The 5,745-nt window shown below is 39.3% G+C and overlaps 1 pseudogene; it reads right to left on the bottom strand.

Moving 5' to 3' along the window:
• Positions 1-5,745, bottom strand: part of LOC122064954 — a 46,665-nt pseudogene that overhangs the window by 25,432 nt on the left and 15,488 nt on the right.

The following is a 5,745-nucleotide window of genomic DNA, read 5'->3' as shown; positions in this document are numbered from 1 at the left end:
CCCCCCCCCCCCCTTCTTGATCTTCTGAAGAAGAAGCTCCAGCTTTGGAAGAGTAAATTGCTCTCCTATGCTAGCCGTCTGATCCTTATAAGATCTTTCCTCCAATCTATGTATCTCTGCTGGTCGGGCATCTTTCCTCTCCCTACTGCCACCTCTAAATCCATTAACCATTTGTTTTGCTCCTTCCTCTGGAAAGGGAATGACACTTCCAAATTCCTTCATCCGCTCTCTTAGGACAAAGTCTGTCACCCTAAAGAGGAAGGTGGCCTGGGCCTTAGAAGTATTAAGGATGTTAATTCTATGGGTACCCTCAGGCTCATCTAGAAGCTTGCTTTGAAGCACAGTAGTATTTGTGTCCCACCTTTTGAAAAATGACTCCCTTTGGACTATCTCCTTTCTGTCTGACCCCTCTTGGATCTGGTGGAACATCATTTCCTCCATATCTAGTGCTTTGGGAGCCATCTCCCACTCCGTTGGCAATGGTGCCTCCACCTCCCTTTGGATTGACCACTAGCATCCTCCTATCCCTCATCTCCTCTAGGATCATCTACCCTTCCGGGTTGGATAGATATGTCCCTGTTTCATCCATCATCTCCCATGGAGTTTGGTCCCCCCTCCTATCCACCTCTACTTGATCTATGGTCCTCCCCCTCCCCCCATCCCCTCGACCATCGAGGAAGGTTGGAGAAGGTTATTTGGTCCCCATCTTCGTCAGGCCAGTTCTCTTCAGCTTCTGCTTGGAACTTCATTTGTTCTAAAGATCCCATTGTCCAGGAGAAACATCATTTGATTTAAAGGTCACAACCCTCGCCATAGCTTCATAGCGTGGAGTGCCCTCTCTAACTGCCTCCCAATTGCAGTCCTTCCTCATCCATCGGCACATTCAGGTCCCCCAGTCCTGCTATCTTTGTTGGAATGGATTTGAAGATGCCGACCACCTGTTCTTTTCCTGTCCCTTCTCCTCCATCTGGAAAAGAGTCTTTTTCAACTATTGGCCTTCCAGTATGCGTATCCTACCACTGAGTAGGGAGTGGATCTAGGTAGATACGACATTTAGTGGATCCAGTATTTGTGACATAGTCGGAAGCTAGCCTTTTGTGCAATTATCAACCATATTTGGATAGAGCATAATCTACATAGATTAACTCCCAACTCCCGTTCTTTGATACGATTTGGAAATCCATCTACTTCAAGCTTAGCTCTAAGCTCGGTTTCAGTTGCCAGAGATCGGTTCGTGATTCCCTAAGGAACATGCTCATTGTTGTGTCCTGGGGTCTTCCCTCTTCTTTTCTTGCACCCCCCCTTTTGCTGGTTCTTGGTGTGGTTCCCGGATTAAAAGGGCTTTCCCCTTCCTTCCTTGTAGCCCATAAGGCTGATTGCCCCTACCTCTTTTTCCTCTCTCTCTCCCTCCCTCCCTCCCTCATTTTCCTTTGTATATTCTTCTCCCATGGTAATGAATTTATTTATTCATCCAAAAAAAATATATATTATAGTATCAGTTTCATTCCTTTAATCTAAGCTCACATTTCTTAATGCCTGATAATTACTCAAAATGAAAGTGTATCTAAAATAGTGCATCATCCCATAAATGCAATTTGAACAATCCATGGAGTAGAAGAACTTTTCTGAATATTCAAAAATCTCATGAAAAAAATTTATAGGATCAGTTAAAGCGATGATGATCATAAAACCCATAAGGAGAAAGTAATTCAAGATCCACACACAGTGCAGAGGAAGAGAAGTACCTGTAATATCTTGACTTTTTTGCACAGGTCATCAACTAATTTGATTGTTGGCCTCGTCTGAAGCTCCTTCTTCAACTCCACAAGAACATTGTCCTATAAATTAACCTTATCCGATAAGAAAGATTGGATTTTTCCTTGGACAGGGTTTTGAAGTTTTTATTTTTTCAAACATTTTATTTTTAAATTTTTTACTGGTAGTACAACTTTGGGGTGGGGGATCTAATAGGAGTGTGCCCATGTGGATCATTGCATGTACCACAATGTGGCATTTAACCATGGTGATTTGGACTCAAATCTACGCCTCGGTGAGGCAGCAATGATGCCCATTCACCTACCAGGTGATTACTGAATAGGGCTTTGAAGTTGACACACGAGAAACAAGGGTTATCGACTTAATAAAAGATGAAGGGACAGATTAGGATGGACAGTTAAATAGGTGGTAGGGAGAGATGATTTATGCTTTGAATTTGACACACGAGAAACAAGGGTTATCGACTTAATAAAAGATGAAGGGGCAGATAAGGATGGACAGTTAAAGAGGTAGTAGGGAGAGATGATTTACCTCAGGGATTTATGCAAACACAGGGAATAGGGGTGAAGATGGCTGTCAGCTGGGTTAGGACAGGGGTTTGTGGGTGGAATTGATGAAGATGATGTAACCTTGAGCTACTTGGTGGTGGTTGATGGTAAATTTTCTTTCCTTTCAGGTACTAGTGGTTGATGGCCTAAAAGAAGACAAGAAGACCCAGGGAGAGACATGGTAACTGATCATGACATGCATAGAGAAAAAAAAAGGGGAGAAGAATAGAGACAAGAAAAGAGAATAGACCAAGAAATCAACCTAGATGAGATGGAATCCACCTTGTATAACCCAAGAATCCACACAGCTGAGTATTCAGCAGCACTCCTGATTTCGTTCAATGAGCAATAAGTAATTTTACAGTACCATATATAGTCTAGTTATTCGTCATACTAAGACAAGGACTTGATCATATATTCATATCTCGCTTTGCACTCAAACTACTAACCAGGTAACCATCTCCTATTACAACATAAGCCACTACTGGGTCATCCAGCACTAAAAATCAAAAGCAAAATCCAACATAACTACCCAGAGACGAGAGTCAATTAAAGTTGGCACTAATATACCGACTACTATGAAAAGTAATAGGAAAAAATATAACTTTTAAAGAAAATTCAAATGATCTATCAAAAAGAAGAAAAATATTCCAACAAAAAATATGCCGTAACCACTAATGCTATAGATAAAAAAGACAGAAAACAACCCATTATTTATCTAGGCTTAACAAACCATAAAAATAATAAGGAAAACGAATAAAAGAGCCTTTAACCATATGTAGAATTAGATGCCCTATATGTGCATCGGAAAATCCATTCTGAAAAATATCTGGGCTTTCTCTATCACTAACTCTACATGAACCCACCCAGTACATCAGTCCAACTAAATGCAAATAAGAGAATCTGGCAGGAAAAAAAAAAAAAAAAAAGATATTTTAGGCTATGGAGTATTGTAAACCAAAAAGCATCTAGCAACAACTTATACAAAAAGTGCAAAATAAATAGGAATGCAGAAAACAGGACTTGTCACAGAGAACCTATTGAGAACCACTCAAACAGGTAACTGGGCTACAACAGATTAAGTGGTGGCAAAGCTTGAATAGGAATAAGGAGTCCAGAAGGTATTAATAAGAGGACATTCATCAAGATCTGATTAACGATGAGCAATGATTCACATTTACCATTATGATTTCAATAAATTAATCAATGAAAGCCTTCATAACCTGAGGTACGGGTTCCCTCTCTGAAGCAAAAACTTACTAAAATGAGACTTCATGTTGAACCAACAAAATATGTTTTGATAAAATTATGCTAGAACAGAAACAAATACTCAAATACCTTTTCATTCAGTAAAGCTTTCAAATTCTTAATCTCAATCACATGCTGCTCTCGCTCATTCAATAAAGTGGATTCCATACTGTGAAGTTCCATGTTCAGTTCAGAGATTAACTTCTCTTTTGCACTCAATGAATTTTCTATAATATTCAAATCCAAGTTATCACTGCAACCAGAGCAATCCTTAGTTAGCTGAAGCACATACTTTAAAGTATTCATCAACGATCCTCCTGTGTAAGCCATAAAGCACAACTTCACAGTTTGAAAATGACAAATAAAGCTGGTGAATCTTGGATTAGTGTAAGAGTAAGTACCATCATAACTTTTCCAAGTACCACTGCAGTCTTAGACAAGTCAAAGATGTCATATTGTTGACAATGGTGAGTTGTAACTCATCAGAATCATGGAGATAGTGGCATAATTCTCATAAATAAGGGAAAACTATTTATCAGACTACATGTTTGGGGTACATACTTATATAGACTCAATAATTCTAACAGGGTCGGAGCCAGCACTTTCGTACTGGGGGGCCCACCTAAACCAATTTCCCCATTCACCCATAATGAATGAAGGGGGAGGCAGGTTATATACATTTATCATATATGCATAAAAGTTTATCATATTTCATGCAATCACGTTTCTGTACAATACAAAGGAGCTGTTAAGCACTTTGGGCGCCCCTCTAGTTCCACCCTGGATTCGAATGTGGCCTGACAGAAAACTGCATTTACCAGGTCAGATATTGGGCTACTGGACTAATTTACCTTTTCTGATTCCCCTTTTCTTCATTGGTTGATTGCATCTGGGAGCGCAGGAGACCCTGCATAGAATTACCACCCAAAACAGCAATGCTTCAGTTCCAACAAGTAATTTAAATTAGCGAAATATAAACAGAAAGTAGCATAAGCAAACTATTAATATAATACGCCATGACATGATTGCTTGCAGTATGATTCAATCCACGTCCCGATTTTTCCTTTTTATGGAATTCTAGGAGAACTAGCCTGATTGTTAATTATCAGTGGTTTTGGCGAATTTTATACTCCAGAATTCCAATACAAAATTCATAGCCACCAGGAACATATCCAGATCTGAATTGTTTCACAACAGCCTCCCTTGATGAAAAGTAGGGTATAAGTCTTAAGTTTGCAGGAAATCGATACAAAATGACTATTGAAACTTCCGAAATATTTAGGTTTTGGAAGAGGCCGAAATGGGGGTGAAATCTGAAATTTCAAACCTTGCAATGGGCAGGTTTAATCAGTAAAATGCCACACCATCCCATACTAGTGCTGTCTTTAATGGCATGGATTGAAATGATGATAGTCAAATTAGGGTTGGGTTCTTCAATAACCCTGGGGCCCACTCAACCTCACCTTACCGAACCACATGGAACCTGCACTGGTTAGCCTGTAAAATCAGCGAGTCCCATGCAGGTTTCACAGGGCAAGGTGGATTAGGGTTGAGCAATTGATGCAGGACGGATTAAAAGGTCTTAGTAAGGAAAGTATAGAAGATAAAATGAAAAATTAACTCCTAAGGGTAATGAACCCACTAACAAGAATGCTAACAAGGAGAAAGATCAGTAATCAAGAAACAACGATGATATATAGCACTAGCAGCAATAATAGCTAAAGCAGTAGCAAAAGCTTGACCACTAATTTTCATCCCCCTTCCCCAAAGAAAAAAAAGTAAGCTTCTATTATGATTCTGAGCCTCTTACTTAATTCAAACTAAGACTCCTAATATGAATCCAATTACAATTTAGCAACTCCCGTGAGTGCTTAACCCCTCCTAAACAAATAAAAGTATTGTTCGCTACTGCTTCATCTAAAAGCTCGAACTTGTAGGGAAGGTAGGTAGGAATTGTATATATCAAGAAGTATGAATCTAGGAAATACACTAAATAAAAATTCCCAGATCAAGACAAACTTCCTAAAATAAAAACCCAATTCAGATTGATACCCTAGTGAAGTGATCATGCATTATTAAATGCAGATCATAGTTGGGCATCTTCCTGATCACGCTGTTTCAAGAATATGATATGTTCATAAACGTAGCTAACAGTTTCAATTGAAAAAAAAAA

Source organism: Macadamia integrifolia, unplaced genomic scaffold, assembly GCF_013358625.1.
Source record: "Macadamia integrifolia cultivar HAES 741 unplaced genomic scaffold, SCU_Mint_v3 scaffold1835, whole genome shotgun sequence".
NCBI classification, from domain to species: Eukaryota; Viridiplantae; Streptophyta; class Magnoliopsida; order Proteales; family Proteaceae; genus Macadamia; species Macadamia integrifolia.
The sequence above is the reverse complement of the archived record's forward strand: the minus strand, read 5'-3'. Positions and strand labels throughout refer to the sequence as shown.